The sequence below is a fragment of the Triplophysa dalaica genome, chromosome 1 (assembly GCF_015846415.1).
Source record: "Triplophysa dalaica isolate WHDGS20190420 chromosome 1, ASM1584641v1, whole genome shotgun sequence".
NCBI lineage: Eukaryota > Metazoa > Chordata > Actinopteri > Cypriniformes > Nemacheilidae > Triplophysa > Triplophysa dalaica.
The window spans coordinates 17475886-17500690 of NC_079542.1; the positions used below are offsets into that span (position 1 = coordinate 17475886).

General features: G+C 37.4%; 1 long non-coding RNA gene across 1 annotated transcript; it reads right to left on the reverse strand.

The window, feature by feature from the left end:
- Positions 1 to 21372: 21372 nt before the first annotated feature.
- LOC130428535 (uncharacterized) lies at positions 21373 to 23958 on the reverse strand. Its single transcript, XR_008907483.1, has 3 exons — positions 23901 to 23958; positions 23031 to 23077; positions 21373 to 21576 (listed from the first exon to the last, which is right to left on the reverse strand). It is a non-coding gene; the product is annotated as an uncharacterized LOC130428535 (long non-coding RNA).
- Between the last annotated feature and the right edge of the window lie 847 nt (positions 23959 to 24805).

Consider the following 24805-nt stretch of genomic DNA (forward strand, 5'->3'; position numbering starts at 1 on the left):
GCACGATGATTAAATGCTAACTCCAATGAGGCTGTAACTTCTGTGCCACAAAAACAATCACCAAAAATGAGGGCTGTAAATGTCTTTGGGCAATATCAAGCCAACAAATAAGCAAACAGGGTGAAAAAACCTCCTGTGAGAGAAAAAAAGAAGAATGCAATTCAACACTGTGCGTTGTTGATTATTTTAGGGATATTTTTCAGGATGTAGAAGTTCAGTGACATCTGTTGGATCCCTGATCCAGTATTCCACTTTATCCTTAGAAACATAATTGACTTAAGTATGCACACTCAATTGAAGTAAACCTTTTTAGTCCAGATTGATTTGGCAAAATGTCATGGCGGCTCATGTTAATGCCCTGCTTTCAATCTTTTCTCCGAAGGATATTTGACTCTACACTCATTACTGCAAATCAAATGGAAACAAGCTTTTATTTCCCCCAAATAAACATTTCGGGTCTTTTAGTACTAACAAAATGGTTTTAGGCCTCATTTGCTCAAATAAAAAGAAGGTGAATCAGATTGTTTGGAGATGTGTTGTATTTGCAGAAAAACAATGGCCATGAGGATGGCGTGTCTACTGTTAGCAGTAAATAGAAAACATTGTCCACAATCATTCATAAAGGTTTAGAGATGCAGTAAGCCAACTATTGAGAAATGAAGATTAACGGTTATGCTTGCTTGAAAAAGTTATCACACAGTTTTGTTCAGGTTTAAACCCATGTAGAAATAAATTGAATCACTGATGAAAAAAGCTTAAAATGTACAAAAGATGTGTAGCATACAAGGGAAAAATAAGATCTGTGTCATGCAACTGACATTTTAATGGCTTGGTTTTTGGTAACAGCTTTGTGGCATTATGTTATTGATATTTTTTTGGCAATGAATAAAAGGCTCAGAAAGAACGAGAGCGAGTGATCAGGGGATGAAGGGGGGTACAAAAGGAGACCCAGGTCACACTTGAAAAAACACAGATGTTTTATCAAAAATGAGTCACTCTATGAAGAAAGAGCTTATCAGTCAAAAAGCTGTGACTGCCAGATGCAACCGTTTCAAGACAAAAGCAACCTTTTATGTGCGCAATAAAAAACGAAGGAAGCAAGTGTAAGTTAATGTCAACCGCTGGTCAGTTCAGGATTTAAAGCTTTTATTCACCCCGTGAATTCTGATCATTCAAAGTCACACATAAAAGTTTTTTTACAAAATATATACCACACAGTATAATATCTCCCTGCAGGCTTTTCATGCAACTCTTTTAAAAGGACCAGGTTGTACAACATTTCAGTTTTTGGTAAAAGTTTATCCTGCTTACAGAATAAATTTAATGTGGTGTTAATGTAGAACAGTCATTTTAAAATGTATTTTGTTAGCTACATAAAGCAACCATACAGTCAAGTCAATAACGGTCTATCTTAAAGTCTTTAAAATGTAAAGTAGAAAGAACTGTCTTTGTATATTACAATATTACAGATTCTGTGGTACAAAATGCAGAGTTAATTGTTTATCTAAGGCTTTAGGTTTCATTTCAGACCTCATGCAGGGATGACTACACAACCACAGCGAGTTTGTCAAATACTGGAAACATTTTCGTCTGTGGTTGTTTATGATAATTCATGCTCATACAACCATAGTTCACTCAGAAACCTTGCAAAAGCATTTTCCTAGCCATCTAAGGTCTATACTCTGAACCGCACGAAGAAAAATATTGATATATTCTATTATATGCCAAGAATGACTAAATTATGTCAAATAACAACGAAATATAAAATGGGCATAAATGGTGCAATTATAATTTTCTGTTTTACTAACAGTCTGCAACGTGTAGCTGTGGTTAGCACACGACAAAGTTGCAGTATTCCAAAAAGCAACTTTATTAAATCCACAGGCTTCGAACACAGGATACCATAAAAAATACAGGACAGTGAACTACTGAAAACTCAGGGCTTTAATAGAAAATTAACTAATGAATCAAACAGAAACAGAAACAGGTGAGAACTAATCAGTAACCATGGAAATATATGAGGGAATGCAGGTAAAACAGGAACACAGAACTAAACCAAACCATAACATACCTGAACCGGGACACAGGCTGCTATTGGATCTCCTTTCTGGAGATGCTGTGGAATCTACTATTCCAAAATATAATCAAATGTACATCTTTTATATTTTATTGTTGTTTTCTGCAATGTGAATAGACAAGGAAAACAGTTCACTCCAGAGAAAGAAAGAAAAAGTTGAACATGGTGTAAATATCAAAGATTCGATCCTTTCCAGTGGAACAAACTATATTATTAGAAAAAAGGAAAATGCATGGTTCAGATATGCAGATGGATTACTGAAGAATGCTGTATTAAGATATTTATTATTTAGCTAATTTAAAACTAGTTTATCATACACATTGGCCAAAAAAGGCTTATTGTCAGACAACATATTTTTTTTCATCTTCTGTTTGATACTGTGAAGGAGTCTTGAAAACTATCTTGGGTCACTTTTCTTGTTTTGTAAATGTATCGTAATTAAGGTTTTAAAGAAGTTTTATAAATGTAAAATATTTAAACTAGAAAACAAGACAAAATTGCTTAAGAAGCAAAATTTTTACAATGACCCTTTCTATGAAAGTCTAAGACAAAAAATGCTCATGAGAACTAACTATTAAGGTATAAGGTATTATTTACAATTACTATAATGGTATAGGCCATAAGGGTTAAATAATAATTTCATTATCTGAAGTCATTTGTATATTGTATATGAAGAGTTCAGATGCAAAACCCTCTAAATCCGTCAGATGTCTTTAAGCTTAAATGAGAAGTTTTCATCAGGCTCCTACATTTACTTTAAGCCACACCCGTTATTTCAGACCCGTTAGAATGTGGTATTTAGTGGGTTTTGAAGCACAATTATTTTAGTAAATTATACAAAATGTGGCGAGCATTCACTCAACATCATATATTTTATAATAATTAATGTATAATAATTTTACATGATAAATAGTGATGCAGATTTTTTAATCCTCAATGCATGTACAACTTGTGTTCTAGACTGTATTTACTGTATTATTTGAAGACAAATATCTTTGTGAAAATTAAGATGTCTTAATTTGATCCCCGGTTTGCACATTTTTGTGCATGGTTAATTTTTTTGTTTATAGTGAATTAAAACAATAGGATATACGGCATGGCATGATATGCAGAACTTTTCCAGACATCCTTACTGTTACATTTGAACTCATCATCAAGTCATAGAATGAACCGAGTTTAGGGAATCCTGTATTGAATGATGTGCTTTTAGTCTCATTGTCAGTGCTGTTAAGCAAACCTGTGACTATTATAACATCAGTTTGATATCTAAAGAGGAAACAATCTGCAATATTATCCACAGCTTTGGCAACTATACAGTTTCCATATTATTTACTGGCTTTGTCCAGATGCTTGCCCTTACAAAGTTCATCGTGATCTACTGTTTGCTTAAGTGTTTTATAAAGGTTTTAGATATTAATGTGGATTTAACAGTGATGATTAACTAAGCTTTACGGTTTAAGGAGTGTTTCACCAGTTCTGACAACTCAAGCTGCAGAGCTCAACACTAAAATCCATACAAGCACAAATTCTTTCATAATTCTTTTGTGTTAAGGAGAATCAAACACAGATGAAGGGATGGATTTTCATTTGGAAATCTGTAATCTAGGTGAGAGCGTTTCCCTCTTGTCTGATGTATGATTCTAATAAACCTGTCTGTGGCCTGCAACAGTTCGAAACTATACACTTGTGTCAGGTCATTGGGAGAGGGACACTTCTAGCAAAACCAAATGTTGGACACATTGGATTTGCGTGTTCATGTGTGAGGTGTTAGAAGAGTGGAAAGCAGAGGTCTAATGCCTCACGCGTTCATGTTGGCGCAAGCAGAGCGTGTCTGAATGGTCGCCAGATGTATTTAGGAAAGCGAAGACATATAAAGGCAACCAAGACGAAACATTTCGAAACTCACGGCGGCTTGTGTGTGAGCACACACCAGAAGGGCTTAATGAGTCTCACAGTTACATCAAAGCCAAATTGCACTCGTTAAAACCTGTCTCACACTTCAGTCTAATGCAGAGAGCGAGAGAGATCTGATCCTGGCCCTTTATAACAGAACAAAAACCGCAAAGACAAAAGCTAGCCATGTGCTAACCATTACCGATCCCCCATTCTGATGGGAGCAACATGTATAAAACAAGAGAGACATAATCTCAGCAGCAGCGGCGAGGAAAAGATTTCAACATCAAAGACACAAGCACGTATTACCAAAGTGTACGGCTTCAATCTTCTTGTGTCTTTATTGCTTTTTCAGATTTTAACATTTGTTAGATCATTCTGGGAATGAGGTGTACAGCCTAGACTGCAGCATAACTGACAGCTGTTAGTGCTCTTGCTATGACGGCAGGGAGAGAGAGAGAGAGAGAGAGAGAGAGAGATGGTAAATGCTGCTTAGTGAGGATGTGCTGACAGCGTGCATGGACGAAGAGGGAATGTTCCAGCATGTTAAAATCAAGTTTGCAAAGATGTGAACTAGGCCATAAAACTGTACTGGGGATGAAAAGGAAAACAGGGAGTGTGTTTGAGAGAGAGACAGAAAGAGAAAGAGAAAGACAGAGAGAGAGAGAGAGAGAGAGAGAGAGAGAGAGGGAGAGAGACCACAAATGCCTGCAGTCTGTGCTTGCGGCTGAGTGACACCATGTTTGCTTATGTGTCTGTGTTCCGTTCTCATGTTACAACAAAGCCAAAACAAAAAAAGACAACAGGCACAGCAGTGCCCGATGCTTGTAAGTATTGCATGAGGCCTTGTAAGAGCCAGAAAGAGATAATGAGCAGAAGTCTTCAAGACCGACAGCTCTGTTTTTATTTTAACTCGCTCCATTGCCCTGGGATATCTGTTTTTAAGGAGATACAGTCACAATTTTGTGGTGTGAGGGGTTGTATTCTGAAGGTTTTAAATCGAGCCTTGGGAGAAACTACACCATGGGCAAGACATTATAGCTTTAGGGTGGTGTTGATTTCCTGTAGAATGTAGGAGTCAGTTTGGATGGGATAGGGATATTTTACCCCAAAATAAAAGTTTAATAAAAGTCATCCTCTTGTCATTTTAAACCTGTATGACTTAATATAACACAAAAGAAGATATTTTGATGAATGTGGTCGAACCCCAGTCCCTGTGAGCCAAAAGTGGGCTAAAGCTTTGACCCAAAAGATCTTCTTTTGTGTTCTGTGGAAGAAATAAAGTCATACAGGTTTGAAATGAATTATCGTGTTTGGGTGAACTATGCCTTCAATAATAATAAATCATAGTAATTTCTATTTATTAAACATGTACCTTTAATTCGGTAAATTGTTTTACAAAAACAAAAAAGTCAATTTAGGTCAAAATGTTTTATCTGCAAATGATTAATGTTTCCATAAAGAATAGCTTGAGCTTTCATGTGGTCTTCTGAGCTATTTTGGATTGAAGTGAGTCTCACTTCCTATCTAAGGGGAAATGGACTTATGAGTTGCCATGCATTTGATATAACTTAACCTCTGGTCTCTCTCTCTCTCTCTTCCTGCTGTACAGCTGGTTTGGTCCACATCATGTTTCTGTCTTCAAAGTTCTTGATCCCATAGGAGGCGAATAACACCTGCGAACAGAAAGAGCTAAGGATGAATAAAAGAAAAGAGGAACTAACACCTGCCGTCCTTTGATTTCATCTCCTTCATTTCTCTAAGTCACTCTATTTCGAAACTCCTTTGTTTTGTTTTATTAGGTGGGATGAGTTTCCGTCATGGACCAGTGCCATTTGAATTCGAATCATTCACTTAATACAAAGTTTCTCATTCATATTTTATTGACAGCGCAACTAAAGCTTGTTTGGTCAACAAATCATAAATTAGAAAAGCTACTTTTGTCAGTAAGGTATGGTATAAACAGGTGAGAAGTCAAGGTGTGCAGGAAGGAACAACAAGACAAAAAATACACAAAAGCATGACCTGGAAACCACCAGAATAGGGGATAGGTGACAGCTAATACCACAAGAAAACAAAAGCTCATTTTGATAAGAATCATTGGCTTATCTCTTTCTCACTATTTCTCTCTCCTACTGCGATTAAAGTGGATCCATATGATGTTTGACCCAGAGCTCACATCTGGAGCTGAATGCCATGACACTGTGTGTGTGTGTGTGTTTTGTTGCTCAGACCTTTATTTGAGAGCACATTGAACGTTTTTGTTCGTGAATATAATTATCCACTTTTTTACTTCTGCAACAGAGCAGTAGCCAGGCAAAATGACAAACAGACCACAGCCATAAATTAATTTTTTTCAAATGGTTTTCACTCTCATAATGTTTGCCACTTACTTTGTGCTGCAAACTGCAATGCTATTTATTTTCTTTCCATCATGTTCTTCTCTCTCACTCTCTCTCTCTCTCTATCTCTCTCTCTCTCATTTAACAATAAGTTTCCAAGCAACAAAACAAATGTGCCATATGTGGAATGGCTTTGCTATTTGCATTGGGGTTTCACTGCTAAACACATTGAAAGCAAGGCACTAAATGATGCTGAGGGTTTATGGTTGTATAAAAAGTTTAGTGTGTGCGTGTGTGTTTGTGTGAGCTCAGTGTTAGGACAATGCATGTCATTTTGGTAACAAATTTGTGGCCCTTTCCATGGGTGCACTTTGGTCTTCCATAATGGTTTTTGAAAGCAATACGTGAAAAAGTCATGGGAACTATTAAATAAACTGTTATCTAACATAAGAATAATATAGCATGGAAAGCATGTCATTTCCAACATGACATTTTTAAATATGATCCTTTTTTATTTTATTTCATGTTTATTGCTTGACAAAACAAAATAAGACAGATAAAAACTGTATTTAAACATTGTTTTGTAAAAATTGCATATCTTGCAAAATAAAACAGCTAATATAATAATTATTTTGACCTCCTGAGGTTGATGATTTAAGTTTTCTAAAGATTTTACTTAACATTTTCTAAAAGTGAAAAAACCTCATGTGAATCTTACTCATGGAAACTGCTTCGAAAAAAAATTCAAGACATGATGTTCAAATCCAGACAATGTGCAAAATACAATGCATCAGAACAAAAAGGACGTTTTTAGCAGTTTTAGTACACAGTTTTAGCAGTTTTTAGTAGAAGAGGAAAAAAAAAGAGAATTTGTATGAAACTAATATACACATTTGACAGAGGATGCTGGTTTGTAGCATCAGACGAAGCTTTTCTGAATGTTTTGAAAGTTACCAGTAATGGCGAGAGATGCTGCTTGTTTTCAGTGCTGGTTCAAAGCAGATTCAATAACCAAATACATTTGGATTATAAAAATAGAAATAGAATCCGCATACTCCTTAAATTGTTGCGGTCTAAAGAAATAAAAGAAAACACAACTCATATAAGCCTATTTTAACCATGCCGTCTCTCTCTTTCTGGGAAATGCTTGATGTAGTGTTTAACACACGCATGTGTAAATATGGACTATGCATCCTCATACATCCGTCAAAATATGTAAGGGTTCAAGCGTTTATTTTCTCCACAGGACATAACAATACTTCCTGCGGTGGAAGCAATAAGATGCTTTAAATGCATGCCAGTGTTCACCACTGAAAAAAGTAAGACTAAAAAAGGGTCTTTAAGCAAACTAAAGCCAGACAGAAATCAAACTTAAACCCGAATGCAAGGAAAACCATCTCCAAGTTACATTCAAACACTTAATCTCTATTTCCCAATGGTGCTGTTCCATATCTATGCGTGTCGTCTTCATTATGACCAACTCCTCCTCAGCTTTAATGCAGAAGCAGCTGGATTGGGGATAAAACGGCTTGAACTAGCGCGGGTTCCAGCTGCTGAGGTGTTATTACTAAATTAACCACACTGTGTATATGTTAATTGCTTTCTACATAATGTGCTTTTCAAAAGCCCAAGCGTTTTATTCTTTCGTTCCACAGTTAAAGGGAAAGAGATATGGACTATTTTAAATGAATGATTCCATTTAGAAACGTCCTCTCATCTCTCTCTCATTCGGATGGATGGTTTTAAGAGTCTCTGGTGAAACTGCAGCATTAGGCACCTGTTACTGTGAACTGTTTTACAATTCAACAGATATTACACGGATATGATACAGTGCATGAAGCGGTCAGCATTCATCAACAACAGGCAAACATTTGTTCTGTGATTTGTATTTTAAAAATGTTTTCTATTTACAGTTGTTCGTCCTTCATGCTGTGTGTGTGTACAGGTCCCCACCGAAATTGTGGGACCGCCACAATTAAAATATGAACAAATAAAAACGAAATGAAAATGTAAAAACGCTTAAAGGTTTGTGTGATAGGTACATTTACATGTATGCATTTGGCAGACACTTTTATCCAAAGCGACTTATAGTGAATTATCTTATACATTTCTCTTTCTAAGTATGTGGTACCGAACCCACGACCTTGGTGTTGTTAGTGCCATGCTCTTACCACTGAGCTAAAACAATAAAAAAACTGTTCCCAAGCTCCAGTAAGCTGTAATTGTTTGCAGTAAAACATTCATTAGGACCAGATGAAGTGAGAGAGATTTCTAGCATCTTTGTTTTATGGATCATTTAAGGTTATTTACACTAAATAAATGAGATAATAACACAAACCAAGCATGAGAAGACACAAAGGGAAAGATATGTGATATGTCACAAACCGGCCTGATTTTAGAAGAATTTTTGACTATTTTATGAGGTGGCTCAATTGTCCAGTATGAATTCATACTATGTGAATCGTACAAAATGTATGAATATTCAAAAAAGGCCAAATTGAAGCCCATCCCGTAACCAAACCTCACCAATCACTTGTGCAAATGCAAATTGTACAATGTATTAATAAGATCATACACATTCATATACTAGTTAGCCACCTCATAGTCACGGATTGCCGTGAGATTGTGTTGGTCACAAATAAATTATTGCATTTATATGCACATAAAATGACTTGCGGGATGAATTTTATAGAGAGTAAATTATAGGCTGATTCACTTGCTGCACTTTCTCAATGTTTCCAATAAAAACAAAAATATTTAAAGTTTTCAGATTACAAGTAGACTTCAGTATTTTGGTAATGCTGTATTGTTTTTTTAATAATTGAAAAAAATGTGAATTTTGTATGACTGTGAATGCTGAAGTCTCATATTGAAATTATCCAAAGTCTTTAATACTACCACAAGTTTCTCTCTTGTTCCTTTGTTGTCCATTAGATGGCTGACTTGTACAGCAGACAGTCTCTCTTTTTTTGCATGTGGATTCTGCATTTGGTCACATTTTTGCTACATTGAGGTGGTAAATCACAAGTTTTACCTGCATACTGTATTTAGTTGTCTTTTTCACTTTTCTGACCATGTATCCTTTAATCAAAACGTCATAACTTACTCCACCCATGATATAACTTGTTATGATTTAGTCCAAAAAAGTCCAAAATCAATCAATACCATTTACCATCAATTCTTAAAAGCGTATGCAGTCCGCAGCAGATGGAGACGAACTTTACCGGGCTGCTCTTCCATATGCAAATGCTTCATTGATTTGATGTGAGGTTGCATTGGCCTGTAAATCTGAGCACAGACGGCATCCCACTCTGAATCAATGTTCAGCACTTTCAGCTGTCATTAAGGTGTACGGCACACCGAACGGCCCTCAGCCCCGCAACACACAGGGCAGCTCAGATGTTATGAATAAATAAATGCCCATGCTGCAAACCAGTACAGGCTCCTCGGCTTTTAAGATGCAAGTATATATATGTAAAACGTATTTATATTCCACCGACAAAAATAACCTTTTACTGTCATTGATTCAAAGTTGAACTGTGCAGTTTCTTCTTTCCTTGTTCCTGTCTATTGCATCACCGTGTGAATTTTTTGTCACTCTCATTTCTTTCTTTCAAACTTGACAGTTGTTGTTTATTTTACCAAGCTTCCATTCCAGCAACAGACCGAAACCGAGTTGTAACTTCTGGCTGACTGTGTTGGGTTTCTCCCTCTACTTCTTTCCTCTCGCTCTGCATCTTTCATTTGAGTGCTGAGAGGATTAAATCAATTATGTTGATTTTGTATTTATTGCGTGTATGCCCTCAGTCGTTTGTAATTAGCTTATAGCTTTTGATGTGAGGTAATGTGATGAGAGGGTTACCGAGTCTCAGGAGGCGGGTGAGAGAGAGCGAGAGAAAGGGTGAAAGAGAGTCAGGCGCCAATGCTCGTGGGTTTCTGGCCATCCCTGTTCTAACCCAGTCACAGTTGAACAGGTGAGTTCCACCTGAGTGGAACGGGACAGAGGGAGAAAAGGGATCAGTGTCGGGGGGCTAAAGGGGCACATGACTCTGGACAGGACCACCCAACAGTCTGGCGTCAAGCCTCAATCAAACATTCATTACATATGGAGTACCCCCTCCGAATCTCACCCCCTACCCCGCAAATACACAATTACCTTAAAGATGGCCTCTACTTCCCAGCCTCCTTTTCCATCTCTCGTATTCCCACCCACCCCTCATTGGAAAGCCACAACCAACCCTGTCATGCTCAATGGAGATGTGGGTGGCCAGTTGGTTCGGTGGATGTAGTTTTTATTAAGTAAAGGGCTACCTTCTTGTATTTGGTTGTCTTGAGGATGGGAGAGAGAGAAGCAATAGACTTCCCGAAGCTGAGAGGGACACCACAGGTAGTACACCTGAGGAGAGATGGAGAATGTGAAAACAGGTTAAAGTCATTCCTTCTGTCTCTTGAGATCCGAGCAAGGGGTGAAGATCAAGGGTCAGACAGTAGTCTAATAGCTTGGGTTGGTTCATAGACAGAGAGGCTGTTTGAAGATAAATTTAGCCGTGTTCTCTAGTGTCAGTGAGGAGGAGGCATTTTAATGGTCCTGCTCTGAAAATGACCGAGATGAACTTCAGACAATAGACGACTTTAAAGTCTTGCCCAGTGTTATTCAAAGACGGTCGCCTAAATACACCTACTCATTTCCTGCATACATATACATTACACACAACTTCGCACAGACTCTGGAACACGAACGAACGCGCGCACACACACACTCATCTCTCTACTTTGTTTATCTTAGGGGTCACAATGCCACATAAGGCCCCAGTGCTAAAACACACATGGCTGCTGCCACGGTTCCTAAAATTGCTCTGCGGCTGTCTGAACATCCCATAATAAAATAAACTCTGCATGTTTCAGGGTGCCTCGCTGAGGATTTAATGACTGAGGATTTCAAACTCTGGTCAAATTCAAACATGTTACAGAAGGGCAGAGCGAAAACACTCAAACATCTTAAAAAGCCTGAGGATATTGGATTGGACGTCAGCAGCTTTCAAGGGCTGTTTGAATTGGCAAGTGGAGCGGCGGATATTCACGGGAGAAGTGTGTGCTATGCGACGCTGCTCCACGAATAACTGCATCGCAGTAAGCCATAGGAAACTGGTGGTGAAACTCAACACATGTAATGGCAGCCACAGGCTAGCAATGCCAACCAGTGCCAATCGTCTGAAAAAAGACTAGAACCACAAATGTGCAATGCATCTCTGATTTTAGTCATGTTTAATGCCATAGACATTTTGAAGATGTTTATACTCTATATTGTAAATACAGTGTCTATGCGTATAGATTTACAACAGAGTGACTAAAGTGTAATGTACAGTAGTATAAAGTTTAATGTAATAATGTAATGTCTATAATAACGTTATGGACAGAATAACATTCAAAATGTTCAGCTTGGGAAATACTTTTAAAATGTCAAACTCTGACATCATCTTTAAAAATACAAAAATACAAATCTACAAAATCAGCTTCTTACACTTTTCGTTATAATGCCCCCTCTGTGCCCCCCCAAATAAAGATTTATCATCTCAAACATAGAATTTTAATTAAAACAAAAATGTTATACAATGCTGGAACATCCATTCTTACGGTTGGTGGTTTTTCTAACGTTTGATTGCACATAATGTATCATCAATTTCTATATTTTATAAAATGCCAAAAAACTGTGGGACCCCTGGATCCATCTTGGGGTCCGCTAGGTGCCCAAGACCCCCAGTTTGAGAACCACTGCCCTATACAACAGTTCAACAGCAGATGCAATCTATATTCCTTAACAAAGTAAAAAAAATTACTTCTTACATTTAAGGTCCTAATAAAGTGAGAAAAAATAGAGGTGATAATCATTCCAAAAATTCTGATCTGACCAGCTTTACTTTGAGATAAAAGTCGATCTGGAGACTTAAAGTTCTATTCGTTGGTCATTTTAGATTCACTTGCTGTATTTAAAATGTTATATAGCTATGAATTTTCGACTGGGAATACCACAATTTATTTAATACGTACCACATTATCCCTCAGATACCTCTGAAATATCAACATAGTTCCACCATGTGGCCAATTCTTCCCCACCCAAAGTCACATTTAGGGCAGAAAAAGAAAGGGTGATAAACAATGAAGAAAGAGAGCCAAAATGTTTGCAAAGAAACACATGTGGCATGAAAACCTGTGGTCTGTTACGCCTGGAAAACGTCAGTATAAGAAAGTAATAATTTAAGACACACAAACCAGAAAAGGGACAGAACCAGGGTGAAAGACAACAGACAGAAAAAGTGATAAAGAGCGATGTGGAGAGTTTTAGATGGAAATAATGAAAAGACATAACATAAGTGAGTGAAAGATACGAGAGAAAGGTTTTCTTTCGTTCGTGGCTGGGAGACCACTGTCATCATGTCTCAGGAATTAGGCAGACACATGCGTTGGTGCTGCTGTAGGAGTGAGGCGCCGCTCTTGGCCTGCGGTTGGAGAACATGAAAGGGTTTGTGGGATGAGCAGGAGGGCTGGCCTGGCCCCTGGAGCGCCGTGGTGCTTGTAGCCAGAGAAATTTGGCAGCACGCTTTCAGCGCAGCCTGCGGAAGGAATCCACTCCTATATTCCAGCAGGGAACCACAACTCCAAACAATCCCCTGAGAACAGGGCTGCTGACAAAACAACTCTTTCCACACTCGGTCATACACTCACGATCATACACGTTTAGGCTTAATCACTAATGAACGTAATCACACACACAAACTAAGTACATACAGCCATACAGATAGTAGGTCCAGTCCCCGTCACAGCACAAGGGACAAGGGCCCCGTGCACATTGGAATCATTGTCTCATTCTTTTCTTCTCTCCAGAGAGGAGAAAACTCCCCGGTCGCACACACTAGATTCGGCATGCCTCAGTGCTCATTTGGCCATACTGTTCCCCAAACAAAGTTGTCTTTGTGTTTTATTTTATTGCAGCCAATTAAATGGTTAAATTTGATATCTATCATTGAGAGGTCAGACGTTGTGGTGAAGAGGACAGAGAGCAGAGCAGTGGAAGAGGTCCCTCCCTTAATAAAAGAAATACTCAGAAAACACTGCTTGTCTCAGCAGATCGTCTTTACATAACAGAGTGGTGTGACCGTCTAAATCTGTTATGTATATTTTACAAATCAGAATTATATTAATGTTAGTCTCATGTAAGGATGCGTAAAGTACAGTACAGTACAGTACAGTGTGTGCAAATGCATAAAATGCGTAAAAAAGGAATGAAAAATAATCTTTGAAAAAACTATAGAAACCATCAGAGATTCTAGTGGATGTAAGGGTACAATGGATATTTGCATTGGTTTCAAAGGGATAGTTCACCCCAAAATGAAAATTCTGTCATGATTTACTCACTCTCTTGTCATTTCAAACCCGTATGACTTTGTTCTTCAGCAGAACACAAAAGAAGATATTTTAAACAGTGGTACCCATTGACAGCTATTGTACAAACACAAAACAAATGCAAGTCAACGTGCAAGTCAACGGGTATCGCCATTGTTCAGTTACCAACACTCTTCAAAATATCTTCTTTTGTGCTTTGGAGAAGAAAGAAAGTCAAAAAGGTTTGAAATGAAATAAGGGTGAGTTTAAATGACATTATTGGGTGAACTATCCCTTTCATAACAACTGTAATGTTCAAGGTCTGTAATGGTGGGTATTTACTTACAGTATGTTATGGGATCTATTGTTGGGATGTTATCTGTCAAATGGTAACTAATAGACTATTAAATCCTACCGGAATAAAACACACCACATAAAGGCAATTTGTTAGTGGTTTTAACAATAAACAGCAAAGTTCATGAAGATATTTGTAACGGAAAGCGATAAAATGTGTAATGACAGAAAAATATCAATTACATTATATAAATGATGGATTTGAATATATATGACTGATCAATAAGGTTTAATCAGCAAATCCGTGTTCAGAAATTCATTTTAAGTAACAAGCTAGAGTAAGAAGTCACTCTTTCTTGTTCCTTAAGTCTTACTGAGTAGGCTATACTGTAATTCTATACACTCAGGCAGTAGGAGGCAGCATAGACCGACAGATAAGAAACTATGGCAGACTCCACGTCTTGTGCGTTCTCTCCTCCCTCACACTGAACACTGAAAATCAAGAAAACAGTTTTAGACCAGAAGCAACTGCCCATCCCTCAGGCCTGCTGTCAATCCCATTAGACATTTTTCACACACACACACACACACACACACACACACACACACACACACACACACACGCACACACACACACACACACACACGCGCACACACACACACACACACACAGACAAACACACACAAACACACACACCTCTCCACGGCAGATCATTGGACAGAGACCACAGCGACAGGTGACTGTTGCACGGTGACATGTGGCCAACAGAGAGAAATAGAGAGTCCCATACATCTGTGTTAGTTTGGATGAGAGCAGCATTTCTGTTTTCTTCTGCTTATTCTCTATTTTTATCCAACTTCTTTATACTTGTATCAGTTTTTTACTGTTTTGCTATTCTGGGCCAGATTGGGTTTGGCTTCTGCTGTTGTTGGTGGCCTTTATTTTGTTGTTATGCTTCACGACAAGGGTTTACAAGCAAACACTCAGACGTACAGTTGCTACACATAGACTTTTCCCACAGAATCAGCAGAAATCGGCTGGCGTGATACTGCCAAACCAGCACTCAGGAGGGAAAATCACTTCTGGTGACACTCGATTCATCCGTATGACCGCAAAAAAATTGCAACCGGCCACTGACTCAAGTTTACATCTGTAAATGATTTCGAGGATCTCGCAGTATCAAATGCACAGAGGCCGACCTGTTTAAAGCGATTTGCAGGTATAATTTATGGAATTAAGAGTTACCAGAGTTTATGTAAGGCCAAAGTACATGGTCTGTAAAACAAGGCTTTATTCAAGACTGTACAATGAAATCTGACAAGATGTTATCCCTAAAAACCTCAGTCACCTCTTCAGCTATTAATAGAGAAATTTGTCAGGTCTGGCACAGACTACAGTTTAATCTAAGCATGATAATGTCTCGTAGAGCATGAGCAGGAGAGACAGAGTTTGCACTCATGCAGTAAATTGGCCATTAGACATAAAGAGATGAGTTTAAAAAAGCACCCTGAAGTCACTGAGAGGAAAAGAGAGAGAGAGGGAGTGCACATCAAAAATGCACATCAATCCCAAAAATACACTCTGTCTCTTTATAAAACACGTTTACTCAGCCATTTCACTTTATAATTTCGTGTTTGCAATTAAAACCCTATGGCCTGCCCCGAAGCTGACTGTAATTTACTGAAACAATGCTTTAAATCTAGCGTTCTCCCCCATGACAGACTGTCTCTCTCCAGAGAAATCTGGGATTGAGAATACCACAGTCTGCCATCCGCATGTTGCCGTCGCTCAAAATCACGTTTCATCTGCCATGGCCTGCTAATTACCAGCAGCAAAGCATGCTGGGAAAAGCCTCAAAATGGCTGTCTTATGTTTTCTGCTGTGTAACTTTGCAATAACGGCCTTTCTTTGCGTTTTTAATTACGGCTGATTTACGAGGCAGGGAGCTGAGGTCAGAGTCATATAAAATGGGGTCGCGCTAGGTTTATAGTTTCACCACTCTGAAAATCTGACACAGCCAAAAAGTGTCAACAGTTTACTATGTAAATTTAGGAGGGAGGCTATCGTACCCTGTCTTGCTCACGGCCAAGTGCTGTTTTTCTACTCAAACACATGATTATATGCATCCCTTCAACTTCTCAAAAGCTCTGGCTAACCACATGTTAAGATATTTCTAATTGCTACATTCACTGAAATAAACCTATTCTTCAAGCAACTCAGACTGTGAGATTTTTGGGGAGAGTTAACACTTAAAAGCATGTAATTAGTCTACATTTCTTATCGCTTTTACGTGATAGACGACTGTGCAAAAACAGTCAGACAGAACATTCCTGTGGGTTCTGGCTCAGTCTTTGAGCACGGGGTAGGTCACAATAAGTTGCACGTCTTCAGATTTATAGGTTTGAAAGGGGCAAAAAAAGCTAAAGAATGAAGCAAATGTCAAAAGAGTTGTGCGATTTGATGTTGTTGAGCAAACATCGTTTTATTTATATGGTCTTCAGGTTTTAGCTGTGACAGGTGGCACCATTTTTACTCTTCCTGTCTGATCAGGGTCATCCTGGGCCTTTTGCAGCGGCCTGGAACGACGGCACGGTGTTGATGCCAACATCTCTGTCACCTTTCCAGTTAGGACAAACAAACACACTTTAGTCACTGGCTGAGAGAAGCGACTAATGAGAATGTCTAGAAACACTTTCTGGAAATAAATAAATAAAGTGATACGTCAGTAAATATCGTTTTGCCAAGCATTTCGGTTGCAATTGCCATGTCAGTCGAAACAAAGGGAAAATAAATTATTAAAGCCTTGGACACATATTCCGTTGTTAGAAAAACCCAAACACTCCAAATTCAGCCTACAACCACCATAAAAGTTAAAAGCCAGCCAAAGCCTTTTTTCTTTAATGATAAGAGGAGCATTATATGCGGTCACCGCTGTGCTCGCATATTCGAATGCCACCTGCAAATTATTGGCCCGTGGAGGGATTTTTTCCCTTTAACACATACAAATGCATTTTGTGTTCTTTATTGGGGCAAGAAAAAAAGAGAAGTCGCTAATCTGATCCTGGTTCAGTCAGAGGCGGCCCACCGCTGGCACATCTGCGGACCAGCTGAGCGAAGCGTTCCTTCTCCAGTCCAACTCCTCCCGCTTCAGCATATCAAAGAGCCTAAGGGTGCCTTGGCACTGCTCGGATAGTTGTCCTTTTTATAAAAGACAAATAAGCCCAAACCTCGGGCTGCCGTCCAAAAGCCGTCTCTGACACCATGTTGAAATGAGGACTTGGCCAGCAGACATGTGATCAACATGGGTTTAAAAGCCGTGGCGGTTTCGGGACGACAGCGCTCGTCTTCCACGTTCTAGTACAGTCACACATTCTTTCATTAATCTGGCCCAGCGCTGCGCCGCAAAACAACATAATTTGCAAAACCACTTGATAGCTTCAAAAGGTTTTACCCAGACAGCTTTGGTCTTCCTGACAGCGCGAGAGACAGAAAGGGGGAGATCCGAGGGTTATGGAAAGTGCTAGGTATGTGGTAGGTCCCTGTCTATTTCGGGCCTCCTCTTTTGTCTGAAGTGGGTGTTTACACTAAGAGGGGTCTGATTGTTTGTTCTTTTGACGTGGTGATATCATCGAAAAGATCACAAATTACAGTGGCGTTCAATTAAACAAAACATCACAGCGTGCTTGTTTTTCTTCTGCTCCATCTGCGCTGACACTTGGAAAAATGAAGCATTTGAGTTGTAAGAACCTACAAGCTTAAGATGAAACAATTTGACTAGACCGACTGATCAGTAGAAGGGCTAAAGGCCTTATTGATGCGGTAGTTGGTGTTATGATCAGACATTGGAAAACAATGTCACCAGCAGTGTTGGGTGAAACTAGTTAAGTAATTAGTTACTGAAATTGAATTACAGTTACTTCTGATGTAATAAATACTTTGAGTAATATATGCGTGTGCAAAGAATTGACATAAAAATTCAATGTTTAGGCCTAACTTTAAAATCCGTGCTTTAATGCATAATTCTCACATTTGTAATACTTTGGTCAGTAAATAATACTTTTTATGTAGTATTATGTCGTTTTATATTGTTGGTTTGAATGTATTTCCTTGAATCACTTAACAAAATCAAGGTTGATAGAGGATATAGAAAGTAATTGGTAACAAGTAATTAAATACTTTTTGGAAACAGTACAGTAATCTAATTACGCTATTGAATATGGCATTATTTACTAGTAATGAATTACTTTTCAGAGTAACTTGCCCAACACTGTAAGCCAGTAATGATGAAAATGGTGAAGTGAACCACCGCTGATGATCACCGACCGCATAAATGCATGCACGCATCCCCTAAATGACCTCATCAGCTCCAGCTAATAAGGAGTTGTGTTTAACACACACGGACAACACACTGCACTCACTGACTCAGAATCATATAACAATTGCGTATTAATGGAAACAAGCAGCTTTTGGGTTTCGAACATCAAAGCAATTAATAAACGATGGATAACCAGAAGCCACTCTTCTGGGCCAGGCCAAACCAAACATCCATATGCACGTATACTTATGCCAAACCAAATACACAATTAAACACATGTTGAGTGGAGCAGGGAGAATGGTTTAATATTGCTTAGCCTCAGTACGCACGACCTCAAACCAAGCTACATCGATCAAACTATGGCATTATCCACACACATAAGAATGCCATTTTACAATCCTCATGGAAACAACTAAACAGAATCATTTACTGGCAAATAAATAATCTGCGGAGTAGGCCTACAGTTATACAAAAGGCGTAACAGATCATTCATTGTAACACTGTCTACATCGGACACGGCGCATCAAAAGAAAATAGAACGCATTAGAAACCATTATTATAAAATATTGTCCAAACTGAATGTGGCAAGGCACGACGTGACAATTTCATTAGAACAAGCCGTGTGTCGTGTTGTGTCGCGTCGGTCATGTCCGGTGTAGACACTGCTTGTGAAATTTCAAAATTTCCTTTTTAATCAGTCAGCTTCCTTATTGATTAAATTCCTTTTTCCTTAATACTATTGCTACTATTTAAATTAATATTACCTGCAAACATTATAATTTATTTTCAGAAAATAACCTGAGGCCTCAGAGACCTGCAGTGTTTGGCATCTATCAAGACACATACAATGCTCATTGACATGCTTTTGTTCCCTTATATAATATTTATTAAGATGGGGTTTTAAAAAACTGAAATACCACAAATTTGCAAACGGCAGGATTGTTCTAAAATATTGTTCTAAAAGGAAATAATTGCGTTTATACCGTAAATGTTAAATTCGCAAAGCCCTTTCTATGAATCCTGTACCTTGCGCAACATGTTGCTTTTGTATGAATGAAGCCGACTTGACTGCGTCATGGCTGCCATCTAATCCTGTTTGCATGAAATTAGCCTGCTCCCGAGCAGGTTTAAACTAATGGACCTGTTGCTTAAACAACAAGTCCAGGAAGACCGTCGAAGAACCGAGCAATCCAAGATCATGCGAAATCATCAACAATCAAATCCAGCTAACTGAGTTAGCGAGGTACTAAGGACGGCTCCATGTCACTAGCTTGTACTATTTATCTGCCATGATAATAAATTCAATTTGTAGTTTTATTGTGTACCTCTTCACTTTTGTCCTTTGCCGTTTAGTATGGCTTGCATTGAGAGAAAATTCCAGAGAAGCCCTCATAAAAGTAACCAAAAACATTTGTGTTCAAAGAGCTTGCTTTGAACTCCATTATTGCTCTTTAGCTTACATTCTAAAACACTTTGATCTGTCCTGGTTATGTAGAACTAAGAAAAAGCTGAATGCCTGTTTAAATATTTTGAAGAAGCTACCAAAATGACAAACTGAAATTTAGCATTTGTTTATCACCCCAGCTAACAATTTTACGTTATAAAAACGTTCCTGTAACGTTTCAATTAAGTTTTAAAAACGTTTATGTTCTAACGTTCTTAGAACGTTCAAAACGTCCAGTTTTTTAGACGTTGTATTAACGTTATTGTTTGGTTATAAGAACGTTATTCAAAACGTTTTTAGAACGGTTCCATTTGTTGTTATATTAATGTTCTAAGAACGTTTTTAAAAACATTATAAAAACATTCCATTTGCCATTATAACAATGTTCTAAGAACGTTTTTAAAACGTTCCATTTGCCATTATATGAATGTTCTAAGAACGTTTTCCTAACGTTCACATTAAGTTTTAAAAACGTTTATGTTCTAACGTTCTTAGAACGTTCAAAACGTCCAGTTTTTTAGACGTTGTATTAACGTTATTGTTTGGTTATAAGAACGTGATTCAAAACGTTTTTAGAACGGTTCCACTTGTTGTTATGTTAATGTTCTAAAAACGTTTTTAAAAACGTTATAAAAACATTCCATTTGCCATTATAACAATGTTCTAAGAACGCTTTCCTAACGTTCACATTAAGTTTTAAAAACGTTAATGTTTTAACGTTCTAAGAACGTTCAAAACGTCCAGTTTTTTAGACGTTGTATTAACGTTATTGTTTGGTTATAAGAACGTTATTCTAAACGTTTTTAGAACGGTTCCATTTGTTGTTATATTAATGTTCTAAGAACGTTTTTAAAGACGTTATAAAAACATTCCATTTGCCATTATAAAAACGTTCTAAGAACGTTCCATTTTCCATTATAGTAATGTTCCAAGAACGTTTTTTAAAATGTTATTAAAACGTTCCATTTGCCATTATATTAATATTTTAAGAACGTTTTCCTAACGTTCACATAAAGTTTTAAAAACGTTTATGTTTGAACATTCAAAACGTCCAGTTTTATAATCATTGTATTAACGTTATTGTTTGGTTGTAAGAACGTTATTCAAACGTTCCATTTGCAATCATATTAATGTTCTAAGAACGTTTTCCTACAGTTCACAGTTAATTATAAAAACAATATGTTTAAACATTCTTGGAACGTTCAAAACTACCAGTTTTAAAACATTGTATTAACGTTATTGTTTGGTTATAAGAAAGTTATTAAAATCTTTTAAGAACGTTCCAGTCTCTTGTTATAAAAATGTTCTAAGAACGTTATATAAAACATTAGGAAACTAAAAATACTATTCCGGTTCTTTGTAGCAACAGCAAACAATACATTGTATGGGTCAAATGTATAGATACTATGGATACAAAATCAATGACATGTACAAAGAATCAATTAAATGTATACTTTATATTTTAGTTAAATTCAGTTTATAATATAATTAACTTGCAGATCAAACAGTATTTCCAGTTCACATCAATATAAAACAAAATCAAGAACTTTAAGATTTTTAAATGGATTGAAATTATTCAAAATATTTAGAACATTCATAAAAAAAGGTAGACATGGCAATATTTTTTCATGAAAACAGCTTAAACACTTAAATCTAAAACATAGACAAAAAATTAAAAAAACAAATATTTAAAGATGCAGAGAAATATTTTAAGATGCAGAGATGTATTATACATGACAAAAGTTTTTAAGGATGTCACTGTGACTCCATGTCAGCTTCAATCAACGGGACATCTTAGTGGACCTAAGCTTCAGATAATGTCGGGAGATACTGGAACGACAAGAAGACAACAGTATTGTAAGTGGAAGTTCACCCACAAATCAATTTTGTGTGATTTTTTACTCACCCAGATGACGTTAAACAGGTTTAGAGAACTTCCGGCTTCTTTGGAGCACAAATGAAGATATTTAGGTGACATCAGAGAGACTTCCAGGCCTCCTCATAGACATCATGGTGTCAGTTTTGGCCAAAGTCCAGCAAAGTACTAAATACATTGTTAAATTGGTCCACCCGTGCATAGTGGCTCAGTTGAATTTTTTGAAGCGACAAGAATGCTTTATGTTTGAAAAACAAACCAAACTACCGTTTTGTGTCAGTGTCTGACGAATGTCAGTGTATGCTACGCGTTCACAAGAGCACTTCTTCTGCATGAAGAAACACAGAGTTGCGCTTCCGTGTTATGAGTAAGAATGCCCAATAGGGGCAATCCCCATGCGTTGTTCGGCACACAAACCTAATACGCATGCGTCAATGTGCTCTCATCCAAGAAGAAGAAGATGAAGAAGTGCTCTTGTGAATACACTGAAAAGACAGAGGAGAATATATTGATTAAATCTGTATTTTGGTGTGTTGTTCGCACATAAAGCATTCTCATCGCTTCAAAAAATTTCAACTGAGCCACAATGCACGGGTGGACCAATTTGATGATGTCTGTAGTACTTTTCTGGACCTTAGCAAAACTGACACCATGATGTCTATGAGGAGGCCTGGAAATTTCTAGGATGTCACCTAAATATCTTTATTTGTAGTCCAAAGATGCCGGAAGTTGTATAAACATGTTTAACGTCATGTGGGTGAGTAAAAAAAAAAAAATCACACAAAGTATAATTTTGGGTGAACTTCTCCTTTAAGTGAGGTGAGATTTAGTATAAAATAACTGGAACACTGTAGTTGCTCATGCAGAAGATCTTATAAAAAAGGAGCGAATATTTTTTTTTATTGTTTAAGTATTATGAACTAATGATTAGTCAGAGTTATGGACAGGTGTTCCTTTAAGTTAGTATTTGAAGAGTATGCTCCAAAATGAGATAACAATAATTCCAAAATAAAGTTATGTTTAAAAAAAATTATTGTTCATTCCAATTGAGTGATATCAATCAAACTGCAGTTTGTTTGTTTTGATTTAAGACATACTAACTCAAAAAATACAGCTCACTAACACAATGAAACATAATAAATGATTTTTGAAAATTGAAAACCAAACTCTTCATTTGTATTTACAACTAATATTCAAACACTGAGCATTACTGCATCAATATAGTCTCGCTATTGTATCGTTAAAAATATTATTTATTGACAAGAGTTTCAATTTTCTACCTTGCGCAAAATAATATTTTAAAGACATTTTTAACATGGCAAATATTGAAAATAATTGAATTTAAATATAAAAAATAATTTAAATAAATAAAAAAAAAAACTAAAAGGGGGGAACAAAATGGTCATACCCAGTCCCGGTCAGACTCCATGAGGGATATATTTTGTAAAATTGCCACTGTTAAAGAAATGAGAAAAAACAGACAAATTAATTAATCTGAAAATAAAACAAGCCTGATGCGTTATAGTGAATAATATTCTGATAATTTGACAGTTGGTTTGATAACTTTATCTGAAACGGTGGCAGAGTTAAATTAATTGAAGTACATCATATTAAACATAAAAACATGGATTCAGTACCGTATATGAAAACATAATACGCGCAAATGCCTAAATGTCTAATGAATATCAAACGTCAAACTAACTTTAACGCTTTGGGTAAAATTGCGCGTCTTGTTCATCCGGTCATCTAATCTTAGCCCAGTGAAGGCAACGTCGCTACTGGAGTGCCGCGCTAGCAGAGTTTAACTCGATCCAATCCTTATCAAACACAAGTCTTGCTTTCTGGGTTAATAACGTTAATCCCGAATACACAGATGAGCTTTTTATGGCGTGTTATATTAAGGTTGGAGCTATAAACTCTAACGCGGCCCTCCAGGACCGACGATGCTCTTAGCCGATTTGGTTTGAATATCAAGAAAGTGGTCCAACGAAAAACATTTCGATAAATCAAAAGAGTGAACTAAATGTTCGGGAAAACATCGCCTTAGCAAAAACATTTATCAACGACATTCGACTGTATTCCTTAGTTGTAAATAACGTTAGCCTATAGCTATAGCTAACAGCTCTGTGAATAACGGCCGCAGTTTTCGAGATAATTCAATCCTACGGTTAACCCAATCATAACCTCATTAAAACAATAGTAACTGCTGCAAAACTAAGATGATCAACATTGTTATTAATGTATTTTTCATAGAATCAGCAAAGGTCTCTATGCTTACCTGGAAGTCGAAGTAGCTCTGAAGTCGTCCGTCCGTTAGTCCCGCTGTTTGAAAACGCACGTGGTGTGCTCTCTTAAACCACGCCCATACTATCACGGTCATCAGCATCGTTAATCCTTGAAAGTTTTTCATATGTATTTATATTTTTTAAATTAATGTACATTTATAAGATTATATTTGGTATTATACTGCCTTTGTATCAAATTACAAGAAAAAAAACTAGTTAATGCTAATGTGGGGGTGTTTCTTATGCAAATTCTGTAAACTTGATTTCATTCTCTCTGCTGACTGCATTCAGTTCTATATTTTTTCCTATTTTGTGGCTATTTTTGGCTATTTGAGCAAATGGGAATGGAAAAAAAAAATTTGTGGTACTCTCCCATTCACTACAACTTCCGCTGCTGAGAAATGTTGTGGAGTTTGAATAAGTAGTTTTGAGAATTGTATTTCGGATCAGAAATATGAGCAAAAATGAGCGAAAAAAATCTCCTGACAGATTCGCTTAATAGGACTAGTTGGTATAATCGCATTACAGCACAGTTGAATTGCCCAATAAGACATTTCCCATGCCTTATACAGAGGGAAGCAGTCAAGAATATGAATAGAGGAAAGGATGTCTGAGATTGCACTGGTTCGTCAGGTAGCCATCCTCTGTGTCTGGTCATAAATGATTATAATACATAGCATACTTACCTTTCCTTGTCATTATCAGAGAGACATCTCATGAGTTGTGTGTCCCAATTTCATCACAATACCATGCCTTTTGGTGAGGTGTTGCTGATAGTGCCCTTTGTATGGTTCCCATCAATGCGACACATCGTCAGTTGTGCACCTCAGCCTCATTGGGTGTTTCAGCCCTTTATCACAAGACACCCTCAGCCAAGGTAGGCCCACCACAGATTAAT